Source organism: Schistocerca nitens, chromosome 3, assembly GCF_023898315.1.
Source record: "Schistocerca nitens isolate TAMUIC-IGC-003100 chromosome 3, iqSchNite1.1, whole genome shotgun sequence".
In the NCBI taxonomy this organism is placed as follows: domain Eukaryota; kingdom Metazoa; phylum Arthropoda; class Insecta; order Orthoptera; family Acrididae; genus Schistocerca; species Schistocerca nitens.
The window spans coordinates 721,288,605-721,304,988 of record NC_064616.1 but is presented as its reverse complement, the minus strand read 5'-3'; the positions used below and the strand labels follow the sequence as shown (position 1 = coordinate 721,304,988).

At 46.4% G+C, this 16,384-nt stretch overlaps 1 protein-coding gene and 1 pseudogene across 2 annotated transcripts in view; both read left to right on the top strand.

Annotated features, from left to right (window-relative positions):
• Positions 1-16,384, top strand: part of LOC126248689 (plexin-A4) — a 995,564-nt gene that overhangs the window by 752,542 nt on the left and 226,638 nt on the right. The gene's annotated exons all lie outside the window — the stretch shown is intronic.
• On the top strand, positions 2,016-2,133 carry LOC126249888 (5S ribosomal RNA; annotated as a pseudogene).

Below are 16,384 nucleotides of genomic sequence, written 5' to 3'. Positions count from 1 at the left end.
AAACTGTACTAAACTAGATTAACGGATGTGATTGAAAAGTTTCAGAGATGAGCTGGTGGATTCTTAACGGGCTTGTTTGTCGACGCGACGTCAAAGAAATGCTGGGCAATGCCCTTGCTAGATATTTCACCAATTCCGTCGGTCATGTCAAAGCTTGTGCTTAAAATGCTGAGAGAATACACTCGAAGATAAACGTAAGATAACGCTAGTAACCAAGAGAATGAGCCTGTAACACCTGATTATAAACTAGTGCTGGACATCTTGAGCACGTACATCGCGTGAGTATGAAGAAATGAAATGGGACGATCACGTAGTCAGTATTGGGGAAGTCGAATGGAAGACTTCCGTGTTTTGGAAGGGTTCTAGCAAAGTGCGATGCATGTATAAAGGAAATCGGCACCACCGAAAATTGCGTCTGTGACCCGTTCAGTCATCATGATGGCGGATACCCCCACCACTCTCCCCCCCCCCCCCACTTTTTATTTATTTATACTCTTAAGCGGATTTCTGTAGTTAACAGCGATTGCATGCCTTAAGTCGCTTCTGTATTCAACGTCCAGGCATTTCATTTTAGTGAGTGGTGTCAGCTGACCGTGGTGCTACAGATACATGTCGCGTTCTATATTTATTTAGCTTCGCTCCTGAGGCAAGTTCGTATTGATTAACGCTCGAAGATCATCCTTGACTAGAAAACCTACGTCGTAAGCGTAGTCATTACAATCAAACTTTGTTCCATTGATGGTTAAACCTCGCAGTCTTCGGGTCAACGTGGCAAGCAAGGGTTCAATGGCGACGACAAAAAAACCATCGATATCGTACAACCCTGTCCAACCGAGTTATTTATTCCAATTTCTTCACTCAGCTGTACAGTAAACATTATTCTTATAACTCCTTTACTGAGAATTTCGCGTATTAAAATAGAAAACTATAGTGGAAACCCCATAGCATGCACATTGCTAGAAGATATTGCTGATTAACTCTGTCGTAGCGATGACATCTCTGTACTCGCATTTCGGCTATGCGTGCACGCTTGCAAGCCGACCCAGATTCTTAAACTTGGCGCACACTACGACGTAGCATCCGTGTCCATTTACCTCACTTGGTCGAAGCGTTTCCTTTTCCGAAAGAGGTTCGCGCCCTATTGTACATCCGCACTGAGGCTATCATAGCAGTCAAGCGGCGTCTGTTCTGTTGAACATATCCGACAGAACAGACACCATGTTTTAGATATAGCGACCTTAAATATTAATATTTAGAGGGATGATTGGCTAACTTTAATGATAATTAACCCTGAAACGGCGCAAAGTATCCAGTTTTTTTACTTATGAATTATTTCTCTGCACAATCCAACCTGAACACCGGTACAAGCTTTTCAAGGTGTTTCTGATGACGTTGTTTAGAAACTTTGTATAAACCGGGAACACGACGACACTGGATTTTGAAGTTGTTTGGATTGCACGTGTGCCTTATCTTCTGTTACATTTTGGGTGCCCTGTGCCTGCCTACAGAAATCAGACACAAGTCTATACTAATGTAGCATGTCATTTGCAACGCAGAGATGTTAGGACAACGTGTGAATCGAATTTTTGTTTAGAATATAATCTCTAAACTATGTATTCCGGTAAAATACTGGCATATGGCACTACTTGTCTCTTTCCTTAGCCATACTTGATTATTATTTGCCTGCTAAATGTGTTACAGTGTTTTAAGTGACCCGTGAACGTCGCTAAATTTTCGTAAGGTTTTGTGTGTGTGTGTGTGTGTGTGTGTGTGTGTGTGTGTGTGTGTGTGTGTGTGTGTGTGTGTGTGAGATTTCTACTGTGTGTAGTCTGATAGTTCGCGTAGAGCGTTGAATAATGTCCTGTGGCAGAGTTCTGTTTGATTGTTTTTGAGTTTTTCCCTGCATTATAGCTTCTTGGATGTGATAAGTTTCTGCTGTTGTTAATAAGTAGTACAGATGATCACTGTGTTTTAAGATCTGGACGTCTATTTCCGTGCAGCTAGGGTAATAACAGGGCATCGGCCTTCCCGCAGTGGATACACCGGTTCCCGTGAGATCACCGAAGTTAAGCGCTGTCGGGCGTGGTCGGCACTTGTATGGGTGACCATCCAGGCCGCCATGCGCTGTTGCCATTTTTCGGGGTGCACTCAGCCTCGTGATGCCAATTGAGGAGCTACTCGACCGAATAGTAGCGGCTTCGGTCAAGAATACCATCATAACGACTGGGAGAGCGGTGTGCTGACCCCACGCCCCTCCTATCCGCATCCTCCTTTGAGGATGACACGGCGGTCGTATGGTCCCGGCAGGCCACTCGTGGCCTGAAGACGGAGTGCTTTTTTAGGGTAATGAATGTTTTCATTGAGGTGGTTTGTAAATGTGGAGTGTGTGCAGTTTCTTTTCAATGCTCTTAAAGTTTCGGAGTATGTTACTCTGTAATTTCTGTAGGCCTTTCCCACATATGCTAAATCAGAATCTTTGCAGTTTAACAGGTATATACAAGCTTTGCTAAATATATCTATGATAGTGTTAAATGAGGATCCTTGGAAGAAAGGTGACGTACTTAATGCGATAAGCTGTGGGCAAAATTTAGAGAATCTACACTCCTGGAAATTGAAATAAGAACACCGTGAATTCATTGTCCCAGGAAGGGGAAACTTTATTGACACATTCCTAGGGTCAGATACATCACATGATCACACTGACAGAACCACAGGCACATAGACATAGACACAGGCAACAGAGCATGCACAATGTCGGCACTAGTACAGTGTATATCCACCTTTCGCAGGAATGCAGGCTGCTATTCTCCCATGGAGACGATCGTAGAGATGCTGGATGTAGTCCTGTGGAACGGCTTGCCACGCCATTTCCACCTGGCGCCTCAGTTGGACCAGCGTTCGTGCTGGACGTGCAGACCGCGTGAGACGACGCTTCATCCAGTCCCAAACATGCTCAATGGGGGACAGATCCGGAGATCTTGCTGGCCAGGGTAGTTGACTTACACCTTCTAGAGCACGTTGGGTGGCACGGGATACATGCGGACGTGCATTGTCCTGTTGGAACAGCAAGTTCCCTTGCCGGTCTAGGAATGGTAGAACGATGGGTTCGATGACGGTTTGGATGTACCGTGCACTATTCAGTGTCCCCTCGACGATCACCAGTGGTGTACGGCCAGTGTAGGAGATCGCTCCCCACACCATGATGCCGGGTGTTGGCCCTGTGTGCCTCGGTCGTATGCAGTCCTGATTGTGGCGCTCACCTGCACGGCGCCAAACACGCATACGACCATCATTGGCACCAAGGCAGAAGCGACTCTCATCGCTGAAGACGACACGTCTCCATTCGTCCCTCCATTCACGCCTGTCGCGACACCACTGGAGGCGGGCTGCACGATGTTGGGGCGTGAGCGGAAGACGGCCTAACGGTGTGCGGGACCGTAGCCCAGCTTCATGGAGACGGTTGCGAATGGTCCTCGCCGATACCCCAGGAGCAACAGTGTCCCTAATTTGCTGGGAAGTGGCGGTGCGGTCCCCTACGGCACTGCGTAGGATCCTACGGTCTTGGCGTGCATCCGTGCGTCGCTGCGGTCCGGTCCCAGGTCGACGGGCACGTGCACCTTCCGCCGACCACTGGCGACAACATCGATGTACTGTGGAGACCTCACGCCCCACGTGTTGAGCAATTCGGCGGTACGTCCACCCGGCCTCCCGCATGCCCACTATACGCCCTCGCTCAAAGTCCGTCAACTGCACATACGGTTCACGTCCACGCTGTCGCGGCATGCTACCAGTGTTAAAGACTGCGCTGGAGCTCCGTATGCCACGGCAAACTGGCTGACACTGACGGCGGCGGTGCACAAATGCTGCGCAGCTAGCGCCATTCGACGGCCAACACCGCGGTTCCTGGTGTGTCCGCTGTGCCGTGCGTGTGATCATTGCTTGTACAGCCCTCTCGCAGTGTCCGGAGCAAGTATGGTGGGTCTGACACACCAGTGTCAATGTGTTCTTTTTTCCATTTCCAGGAGTGTATATTCGAGGAAGACTGTAGACCATTATGCTGTCACCAACATATGTCTCACATTGGGATCGTGGGAATAAGATAATAGAGATAGGACGCATACAGAGGTATATAATACTCCGTCTCCAGGCCACAAGTGGCTCATCGGGACCATCCGACCGCCGCGTCATCCTCATTGAGGATGTGGATAGGAGGGTCGTGTGGTCAGCACACCGCTCTCCCGGTCTCCCGGTCGTTATGATGATTTTCTTTGACCGGAGCCGCTACTATTCGGTCGAGTAGCTCCTTAATTGGCATCACGAGGGAGAGTGCACCCCAAAAAATGGCAACAGCGCATGGCGGCTGGATGGTCACCCATCTAAGTTCCTGCCACGCCCGACAGCGCTTAACTGCGGTGATCTCACGGGAACCGTTGTATCCACTGCGGCAAGGCCGTTTCCTATGCAGAGGCATATAGACAGTCGTTTTCTCCTTGCCCAGTATGCGAATGGAGTATGAAATAAAAATGATTGTTTGTTCCTTCGTTGGGGACCACAGTCATGTAGTAGTTTTTGAATGAAATTTCCACCATTTGACTATCTTTTTGAATATTCGTTTATTTCACAGTATGGTGATTTCAGCATTCTAGCCATTACCAAGCGCAAAGTTAGATAAGTTGTTCCTCACGTCCAATAATGCGACGACTGGTGTGTATGGTGTAATGTTTCGACGATGACTTGTCACTGACATGTGGACATTTTGTGGTATTTTGCCTTTATACTTGATGGTGGTTATAAAGCTGAAATCGCGATTGCATTGTATTAAACATACAGTCAAATGGTTCAAAAGGCTCTGAGCACTATGGGACTTAACATCTATGGTCATCAGTCCCCTAGAACTTAGAACTACTTAAACCTAACTAACCTAAGGACATCACACAACACCCACAGTCAAATGGCGGAAATTTCATTAAATACGATACCTGAAAGATGTGCTCTTCGCCATGGACTTAACAGAGGTTTGCGGAGTATTTACGTGGTTGTAGAAGACTTGTCACAAAACGTGCCATTTTTGGAACTCGTGCGACGGCCATAACCCATAACGAAGGAAAGCGGGTAATCAGTATGGGCGGAAGTGAAGAAGCGGACTAAGTTCAGAATGGGACGAAAACAGTTGGGAATACACGAAGGTTTGAATAGCGCGCTGATTGGAGGCATATAGCGCACGTTTCGGAAAGAGAACCGGGCTCGTAATGAGCTCGTAGAACGGTGGCTGCGCGATGAATTATGGTGAGCCGCAGGCGAGCGGCTGCAAACCGGTTGCGGAACCGTTCTTGTCCAACCCAGAGGTCGCCACGTGTCCACGCCCACAGCTTCTGCCGCGCACTCCACCTCGTATTATTATATTTTATATAACGGAGTGTCCGCACGTGCTCTGCATACCGCTACGGAAGAATTTGTTGTTTAACTCTGCACCGCGGTTCGGAGTCCACGTTTAACTTGTAGCTCCAGGCTGGGTAAGTCAGTGTAAAGGTCGATGGAAGGCCTAGGGAAGGACTGTGGTGTTCAAACCAACCTTCTGCTTGAGAACAGTCTTATCTTTAATGTTTTACCTTCTACATATCATATATTCTTCTGACAAATTAGTAAAAAGGAAAAAAGTCATGCAATATGTTATAAGCTTAAGGAGAGCATTCAATGACTGCATTTGAGGTCTGGACGGATACGAAAACCACATTCAAGGAGAAGAACCCGTCACTTAGGCAACAGATGCGTTAGATGAGTATGTGCCAAGCAAGATCGTAAGAGATGGAAAGGAGCCACCGTGGTACAACAACCGAGTTAGAAAACTGCTGCGGAAGCAAAGGGAACTTCACAGCAAACATAAACATAGCCAAAGCCTTGCAGACAAATAAAAATTACGCGAAGTGAAATGTAGTGTGAGGAGGGCTATGCGAGAGGCGTTCAGTGAATTCGAAAGTAAAGTTGTATGTACTGACTCGGCAGAAAATCCTAAGAAATTTTGGTCTTATGTCAAAGCAGTAGGTGGATCAAAACAAAATGTCCAGACATTCTGTGACCAAAATGGTACTGGAAGAGAGGATGACAGACTAAAGGCCGAAATACTAAATGTCTTTTTCCAAAGTTGTTTCACAGAGCAAGACTGCACTGTAGTTCCTTCTCTAGATTGTCGCACAGATGACAAAATGGTAGATATCGAAATAGACGACAGAGGGATAGAGAAACAATTAAAATCGCTCAAAAGAGGAAAGGCCGCTGGCCCCCCTCATGGGATACCAGTTCGATTTTACACAGAGTACGCGAATGGACTTGCCCCCCTTCTTGCAGCGGTGTACCGTAGGTCTCTAGAAGAGCGTAGCGTTCCAAAGGATTGAAAAGGGCACAGGTCATCCCCGTTTTAAAGAAGGGACATCCAACAGATGTGCAGAACTATAGACCTCTATCTCTAACGTCGATCAGTTGTAGAATTTTGGAACACGTATTATGTTCGAGTATAATAACTTATCTAGAGACTAGAAATCAACTCTGCAGGAATCGGCATGGGTTTCGATCAAGACGATCGTGTGAAACACAGCTCGCGCTATTCGTCCACGAGATTCAGAGGGCCATAGGCACAGGTTCACAGGTAGATGACGTGTTTCTTGACATCCGCAAGGCGTTCGATACAGTTCCCCAAAGTCGTTTAATGAACAAAGTAAGAGCATATGGACTGTCAGACCAATTGTGTGATTGGATTGAAGAGTTCCTAGATAACAGAACGCAGCACGTCATTCTCAATGGAGAGAAGTCTTGCGAAGTAAGAGTGACTTCAGGTGTGCCGCAGGGGAGTGTCGTAGGACCGTTGCTATTCACAATATTCATAAATGACCTTGTGGACGACATCGGAAGTAGGCTTTTTGCGGATGATGCTGTGGTATATCGAGAGGTTGTAACAATGGAAAATTTTACTGAAATGCAGGAGGATCTGCAGCGAATTGACGCATGGTGCAGGGAATTGCAATTGAATCTCAATGTAGACAAGTGTAATGTGCTGCGAATACAAAGAAAGAAAGATCCCTTATCATTTAGCTACAATATAGCAGGTCAGCAACTGGAAGCAGTTACTTCCATAAATTATCTGGGAGTACGCGTTAGGAGTGATTTAAAATGGAATGATCATATGCATTTGATCGTCGGTAAAGCAGATGCCAGCCTGAGATTCATTGGAAGAATCCTAAGGAAATGCAATCCGAAAATAAAGGAAGTAGGTTACAGTACGCTTGTTCGCCCACTGCTTGAATACTGCTCACCGGTGTGGGATCCGTACCAGATAGGGTTGATAGAAGAGATAGAGAAGATCCAACGGAGAGCAGCGCGCTTCGTTACAGGATCATTTAGTAATCGCGAAAACGTTACGGAGATGATAGATAAACTCCAGTGGAAGACTCTGCAGGAGAGACGCTCAGTACTCGGTACGGGCTTTTGTTGAAGCTTCGAGAACATACCTTCACCGAGGAGTCAAGCAGTATATTGCTCCCTCCTACGTATATCTCGCGAAGAGACCATGAGGATAAAATCAGAGAGATTAGAGCCCACACAGAGGCATACCGACAATCCTTCTTTCCACGAACAATACGAGACTGGAATAGAAGGGAGAACCGATAGAGCTACTCAAGGTACCCTCCGCCACACACCGTCAGGTGGCTTGCGGAGTATGGATGTAGATGTAGATGTAGAACAGTGTTGCGTCTCATCAGGAGCGTATTCAGGGGGTCATGACTCCCGCCCTAAAAACCAAAATCACTGTACTAACCCACTGATATACATTAATTATTGTGATTATATTAAAACATTTTATATATTCTGTTTTTTATTTTTAAAATCCTGGTCATCGGTGGCATGTTAAGTGTGGGTGCGACGGTAAGTTATACTGGGAGGGGGAGGGTGTCGAGGGTGGACAGTAAAGGTATGTGAACTCCTCGCTGCCTTCCCCCGGAGCAGAGCCATGAATTCCCACCTGATAGACGCCTCCTCCGTGCATGAAGTTTTCGTGTTTCATGTCAGACCTCATGTACAGTCTTCGAATGCTCTTCTTAACACAGGCAAGCTTGCAACATAGGCCATGACCCCCACCTCATGGATCTGTGCCTAGTGTAAAATACGAGGGTAATCACAAAAATAAGGTCTCCTATTTTTTTATAAGTACATAGACCTGTTTATTTCTACAATGGCTTACATCAGTTTACAGCTTGAACATTTTGCTATTTTGCGACATAATCACCTTTTCTGTCGATGCGTTTTTGTAGATGCTGTGGCAGTTTTCGTATGCCCATGTCATACCAGCTCGCCGCCATGCTGTTCAGAAAGTTACGAACATCTTCTTTCACCTCGTCGTCGGAGCTGAATCGCTGGGACCACAATTAACGCTGACAGGTACTGTGAGACTCTGAAAAAACTCAAACGGGCAATTCAGAACCGGAGAAGAAGAATGTTGAGCAAGAGCGGACACATTCTCCATGACAACGCTCGCCCGCACATCGCTCGGCAAACCGTTGCTCTCCTGCAACAGTTTCAGTGGAACATAATCACCCAACCACCCTATAGTCCTGACTTGGCAACCAGTGACTATCACCTGTTTCCTAGGTTAAAAGAACATTTGGCCGGAAAGCGATTCAGTTCCGACGACGAGGTGAAATGAGAGGTTGATAACTTTCTGAACAGCATGGCAGCGAGCTGGTGTGACAAGGGCATACAAAAACTGCCACAGCGTCTACAAAAATGCATAGACAGAAATGGTGATTATGTCGAAAAATAGCAAAATGTTCGTGCTGTAAACTGATGTAAACCATTGTAGAAATAAACAGTTTTTTTTTTTTTTCTCCCAACAGTCTACTGACTGGTTTGATGCGGCCCGCCACGAATCCACGAATTCCTTTCCTGTGCTAACCTCTTCATCTCAGAGTAGCACTTGCAACCTACGTCCTCAATTATTTGCTTGACGTATTCCAATCTCTGTCTTCCTCTACAGTTTTTGCCCTCTACAGCTCCCTCTAGTACCATGGAAGTCATTCCCTCATGTCTTAGCAGATGTCCTATCATCCTGTCCCTTCTCGTTATCAGTATTTTCCACATATTCCTTTCCTCTCCGATTCTGCATAGAACCTCCTCATTCCTTACCTTATCAGTCCACCTGATTTTCAACATTCGTCTATAGCACCACATCTCAAATGCTTCGATTCAGGTCTATGTACGTATAAAAAAATTGGAGACCTTACTTTTGGGATTACCCTCGTACATCAAACTTTAGTCAGTCGGCTAGTGCTTCAACGAAGTGCCTCAAAAAAGTAAGGGCAGACTGACTACGATAGATGAATGTCTGCCGGGCGGTGTGGCCGTGCGGTTCTAGGCGCTACAGTCTGGAGCCGAGTCACCGCTCTGGTCGCAGGTTCGAATCCTGCCTCGGGCATGGATGTGTGTGATGTCCTTAGGTTCAGTTATTTCTAAGTTCTAAGCGACTGATGACCTCAGAAGTTAAGTCGCATAGTGCTCAGAGCCAGCCATGAATGTCTGCTGTAGAATTGCACTCTACCAAAAGTGCAGTTCGGTCGTTCCAATACAATACATAAATGACATATTAACTTCTGCGCTTTTATGTAACGGAAGCTGTTACTTTCGACGCAAGTACAGTTTACGTGCGACAAACATAAAAAATCTACCTTGATATTGTCTTTTGTACTCAATAGAAAGTTTATCATAATCAAAGGCAAGAGTTCCTGTTATTTCAGTAAGTGCGAAAGTTGTTTATAGATAATAGAAACATGTTTTACATAAGCTCGACGAATTATTGAAGAGACGTTTGATGAGATTTTCTTTGGCGTTTTTTAATTTTAGCTGTTTTGAGGAAATTGCTTTTTCTACCGCTATATGGTAAATCTGAACTTTTTTTATTTGTGCTACAACTTATATGTGTTTCACATCACAAATCAACAATTTTCGAATAAAACCTCCGGGATTTACTAAAAGTTGAACTCCCTGGAAGGCTATAGTCAAACGAATTTGCCTACAGCGATTTAGAAAAACGACGAGAAAGGTAAATCTGGATGGTCAGTGGAGATTATACGAGTTGTGTGTGTCTTTTACAACGAAGCCACCTCGCGCCGTATGCATTTCTTCACGCGAAGCAGAACTTGGCAGAATAATAACTGAAACTTTTTTTTTGTAGTCTCAGACGTGTTTATGCACACCGTATCTGTCTTCATATCATATGAAATTTACTGGTATATGTTATCGAGAAGGTCTTGTGTGAGAATTCCGATGGGCTGCTGATGCCGTGAATGTATGTATCAGTGAAGTTACATAATCTTCTCCTCCTCCTCCTCCTCCTCGAATTTTCTTGCCCTCCCCACAGTTGTCCTCTTCATTCTTCACCATGGTTCGCCATGTTCTCTATCGAGCGCCAGTTCTTCTGACTCGAAGCCTTGACATGGATTGCCAATAATTTTCTTACTGTCTTAACGTTAAGTTCCCAGGAAGACTCATGGAGGCATCGGTGATATGGTTCACGAGGACAGCTAAGGGCGATGACTGAGTGGGTACTTAAGATATCGCAACACTCAAGTGATTTACTGAAATCGCAAAGAAAACCTGTTAGTGCTCTTGGATATGAGATTGTTTTCTGCTTCTACTGAACGAAAAGTGAGTGTCTACATCGTCATCTTGTAATGGTGCCTGTCGTTTGTTATCTTCGTACTCTTTTTATTCTAGGTGTTTCTGTAGCGAATATTTGTAGCTAAAATGAAGAACAAGATCATTATTCGTCCGTGTGACTTTAAGATAGCATGAGGGTGCACACATACTGTTCGGCAGACCAGACACGTATTCTTTCATCGACAGGCACATCTGAACGACGGCTGCGTCACTCTGTGTTCTAGAAGCCGCATCAACGCGGGGTTCTACAAAACGGAATCAAATATTTGTGTCTCCGTCATTGTAAATTTGTATGTTGTTTGTTGTTTTCCTGGCGCTAAAAGGAAAGCTTAGATGTCCTCATTACGGTGAAAGTTTTTTGGAGCTACGGAGGCTTTTATTTTCCTTCTGTGAACAAGGGACGCGAATCGTCTCAAAGTAAAGGAAACACTTTTGCTGGCATGTGTGCTCCTTAACGAGCTGCTCTGCTAACAGCTAAGGTCCCCCTACCTGTTACACGGAGCGCAAGCAGACGTCGTCTCCCTTGCGCTCACTAGCAAGGCAGTGCACAGAGAACAGATATTCACTTTAACTGAGATGTTAAAAACGCACCGGCTTTCTATTCTTTCAAAGTTACTGGTGACTTACGTATATACTGCTGGGTATTAAAATTACGTCACTACGAAGGCGGCTTGCAACAAACGTCAAATTAGCATAAGCGTACAACATGCTTGGATATGCAAACGATCAGCATTTCAACGCAACCCCCCAGAATAAGCAGGAGTAACGCCATCTACATGCTGCAAGTATGGAAAGATTACGCACTGGGTTTTTCATTCAGAAATCGCATCTGAATGTTCGTTGTCTGTGAGAAGATCTTGTGATGCCTCTTGTAAGAAGGAGAAACTTATAATAGTGCGTGTCGGTATTAGATAGGTACAGCATCGTAATATATCGAAAATGTGACTCATCGTTCCGCGATATTGTTGCTCGTGCTGGGATCTCGAGGCTGACATGTGAGAATATGCAATTGATGGATTCAGGAGGGATATACTCAACACCTTGCTGGAGTGTCAATGGCCCCACGCGTCTAGCGCCCGATAGGGCAGATACTGTTCACTCGGCCGTGCAGGATCGTATAGCCACGTCACATAGCGTTATACTCAGGAAATACTTGATTGCGGCAGACCTACTTTGGATCTGATGGAATTATATTCTCCTTGAGACATATGAGGCTCAACTTTATCTTTGACAAGGGTGGAAGCCAAAACAATGAAAAAATTTATGCCACGGTCGGGACTTCAATAAGGCTACCCTGCTTACTAGGCAGACGTGCTAACCATTACAACAGGTGCATGGACTAAGCCAGTCCAGTGCCCTCCCTTCAGACTTCAGTTCACATCTTTAGAAGAGGAAAATGGGCCGAAAATGTGAACTAAAGTTTGTTTTAGGGAGGGCACTGGACTTGCGTTTTCCGTGCAGCTGTGGTAGCCACAACACTGCAGTTGTGTAGTGGTTAGCACATCTGCCTAGTAAGACCTGGCCATGGCACACATTTCAATTCATTGCTTCAGCTTCTATCCTTATCAAAGAATGCTATTTTTACTTAGTTTAGAATTCTAAGACAGTGTGTGTTCACTACAGTATTAATGTTACAATTGTTATATAGTTGTACACCTAACTAGCCACTTAGCCTCCTAGGCTATGCCTGGGGAGTTACCCGCCCTGGCATGAAGAGCTGGGCCTCTACTGCAAGCCACCTAGTGACTACTACGAACACTGTTTATGTTGCTGTTTCTACATGTTCTTTTTTAATATTCTAATTGACATTTTTAAACGTATTTACACTGCGCAACACAATTGAAGGGGCACTTTTTCGAAACTCCCTAATTGTCTCCCATTTTGTCGCAGAACTTTGAAATTTGGTTCAAAGGTGCCTACAACATTCTTCTGTAATGGTGCAAAAGCATGGTGCCCTTCAGTGTCACCCTCGAGCTCGACGACGCTTCAGACTGTAAAACATGCAAAGGAAAGGCAGGAGCTTAGAAGTTCATGTGAGGTGTGTTAATGATGTCACACTGGCATCGGATTTCACCACAATTGTGACCAACGCCACCGTGGACGTGTCACATGATGGGAAGGTCGTCGCAGCCCTTTTAGCCACACTTTAACCCTTCTTTTGACGCCTCCGTGATGGAAGTTAGAACCACGAAGCTCAGCGTTGAGACCACGAGGTTTTCTTATGTGCCGAGGAAAACGTTGCAGACACACAACCGCTCAGAATCGACGCGAATAGGCCTCAGGGGGTGGCATAAAGGGCGTCAATAAAAGCACCGATTTCCTAAAGGCGTTGATTCCCACACATTTTGCGGTTGAAAACGGCAGTTTGCTGTGCCATGTGCAACAGGACGACACTGCTGACACCCCTCTTCATAAACGTATCCGCACAGTGGAAACCCGTGACGAGAGTCCTGGTCGCTTGCTAATAGGCATGCCGGAACGAAAAGGTGTCAAGTAGTTGCCTACCTGCAGGCGCTTATGACTCTCGTCATGGGTTTTCTCTGTACATGTACATTTCTAAAATTCTCAACTAACACGGGCAGATGGCACTGAGAGTGTTGCCAAACTAGAGGATCTTTGAGGGATTCTTTGCCGTTTTATTCACGCATGTGTCAATGCCGCACCCCTCCGTGATCACGCTACAAGAGGGCTGAAGAACTATATGAACGGTTTTCTGCTTCGGATCGAGTTCGAATTTCGTCGAATGGCTTTTAACGATCTCTTGTGGTTCCACGCTGTACACCAGAACAAAAATTGCGACTGGACTGCAATCCAAAGCGGTGCGATCACGTCCAGTGGCTTTGCTGGCCCTCAATGTTGTTAGAGAAAGGTTGAAGCGTCTGTGGTGTCAGAAGCGTCAAAGATCGTCGTCCTGTTGGTCATCTATCTGCAGACTGTCGTTTGCGGCTGCAGAATATGTGGGAGTCAACGCCTCAAGCGAAGGGGTGGTTTTATTGACGCCGTTTATGCCACCCTCTGAGGCATTTCCGTGTCGATTCTGAGCAGTGGGGCGTCTAAAGCAGTTTCGTCGACCACTCATTAGAAAACAGCGTGACTTCAGCGTTGGGTGTCGCCGTTCTGACCTCCGTTGCAGAGGCGTAAAAAAAGGGGTGAAATGTGGGTAAGAGGGGAAGCGACGACCTTCCCATTGTGTGAAACGTCCACGGTGGCGGTGGCTACAATTGTGGTGAAATTTGGTGCCAATATGATGTCATTAACCCACATTACACCTCACATGAACTTTCGATCTCTTGCCCTTTTTTCGCATGTGTCGACATTTTGCTGTTTTGTGCGTCGACGATCCCTAGGGTGACGTTGCAGGGCGCCGCGCTTTTGCATCATTACACAGGAAGGTTGTAGGCACTTTTGAGCCAAATTTCAAACTTACACGTCTCAATGGGAAATAATTACAGCGTTTCGAGAAAGTGATCCTTTATTTCTTTTGCACAGTCTGGTTCGTGCTCGTGGCGCATTTTAAGCCAAGATTGGAGATTTATTGTTGGACACGAGAGGAGGCAGCCACTACCACGAATTCCATTCCCAGGCGTCCTCCATGTCCGTCTTTCAGTAGACAGAGGACTCTTCCTATTGGCCACTCTCACCCCTTGGCTCACTGATTGGTTAGTTCCTCCACGCAGCGGACTGCTCCTACGAACAGCCAAACCACCATCGTTAGAATGCTCGTTACTAGCTACCCCTCCACACCGCTAGTGTGACGACGTCTAAAGCGCCACGGACTGTCAGCACTGCTCAGTACTGTTCCAGCTTCCGTTGTCGCCAGCAGAGAGAGGCGCGCCCAGAGTGATGCGCCCAATGGCATCGGAATGGTTTGGAGGTGGGCTGCTAGATTTGTTACTGATAGGTTCGATCAACACACGAGTATTACCGAGATGCATCGTGATCTCAAATGGGAATCCCTGGAGAGAAGACAATGTTATTTTCGCTGAACATTATTGAGAACCGGCAATGGAAGTTGACTACAGAACGATTCTGCTTCCGCCAGCGTACATTTCGTGTAAGGACTACGAAGATAAGAGAAATGGTTCAAATGGCTCTGAGCACTATGGGACTTAACTTCTGAGGTCATCAGTCCCCTAGAACTTACACCTACTTAAACCTAACTAACCTAAGGACATCACACACACCCATGCCCGAGGCAGGAGTAGAACCTGCGACCGTAGCGGTCGCGCGGTTCCAGACTGAAACGCTTAGAACCGCCGGCCACACCGGCCGGCGAAGATAAGAGAAATCGGGGCTCGTACACAGGCATATAGCCAATTGTTTTTCCCTCGCTGTATTTGGGGTGGAACAAAAAAGGAAATGACTAGTAGTGGTAAAAAGTACACCCCGTCATGCACCACACGGTGGCTTGCGGGAGTATGTGTGTAGATGTGAATGTAGAGGAACAACAGTGGGCACAGAAGTGGCACCAAGTCGTCTCTTCAGACGAGTTCAGTTTCAGCGTAGAGCATAACAATGGACGTATCGGTGTGTGAAGGCGCTGCCAGATTGTGTTCATGGGTGTTATACAGCCAGTTGACGTGGTGATACGGGGTGCCATAGTATACACGCACGACTGCCTCTGGTACCCACAGCCAGCAATTTGGACAGCAACCGTTACATTTGTGACGTATTAAGGCCGGCGGCTGTGCGCTATCTTTGAGGTGTCTGTGACGTTGCCTTCCAACAAGGCTACACAAGACCACATGTAGCCCATGCTGTCCTGATCTACCCCTATACAGAAGATGTTCGACAGTTGCTCAAGGCAGCACGTTCTCCAGATCTCTTGACACACTTGAATTTCTGGTCGTAGTTTACCGAGAGACAGGCACGCCACCACTCGGCAGCCACAACAACTGATGAACTCAGCGCAGGGCTGATTGAGTATGACGTGGGGTATCCGCATATGGCATGCAGTCTCAGTTTGACGTGATTCCCTGCCAATGAGAGCCGTGTGTTGGCTCTTATACTTAATTTCGCACCCTGTATACCCCCAAATCACTTACAGATTTAATCACATATTCGTTTTACTATCGGTACATATGCGACAGCATGCACTGTGGTGTCACCGCCAGACACCACACTTGCTAGGTGGTAGCTTAAATCGGCCGCGGTCCATTAGTACACGTCGGACCCGCGTGTCGCCACTGTCAGGATTGCAGACCGAGCGCCACCACAAGGCAGGTCTCGAGAGACGTACTAGCACTCGCCCCAGTTGTACGGACGACATTGCTAGCGACTACACGTACGAAGCCTTTCTCTCAATTGCCGAGAGACAGTTAGAATAGCTTTCAGCTAAGTCCATGGCTACGACCTAGCAAGGGCATTAACCATATCTGGAGAGAGTCTCACTTGTATTATCAAGAGAAATGTACCACAATGAATTAAAGTTAAGTATACGAGAAGCTCCGTTCTTTTCTTTATAGCTTTCATCACGTATCCTGTTTCAGACTTAACGCCAGTCGGCGTGTGTGTACGCGTGCCTTTCGGTTACCCGTCACTGTGGACTGGCTGCCTTGTCAGTCCACTACATGCACTATCTAATATGTTCCAAAAAGCCGCGCATAGAAACAGAATTCTTCTGGCGCTCGCACCGCGAGTTCTGTTGATAACAGAAAGGTAGAGTCACGGTTTTGGGTAG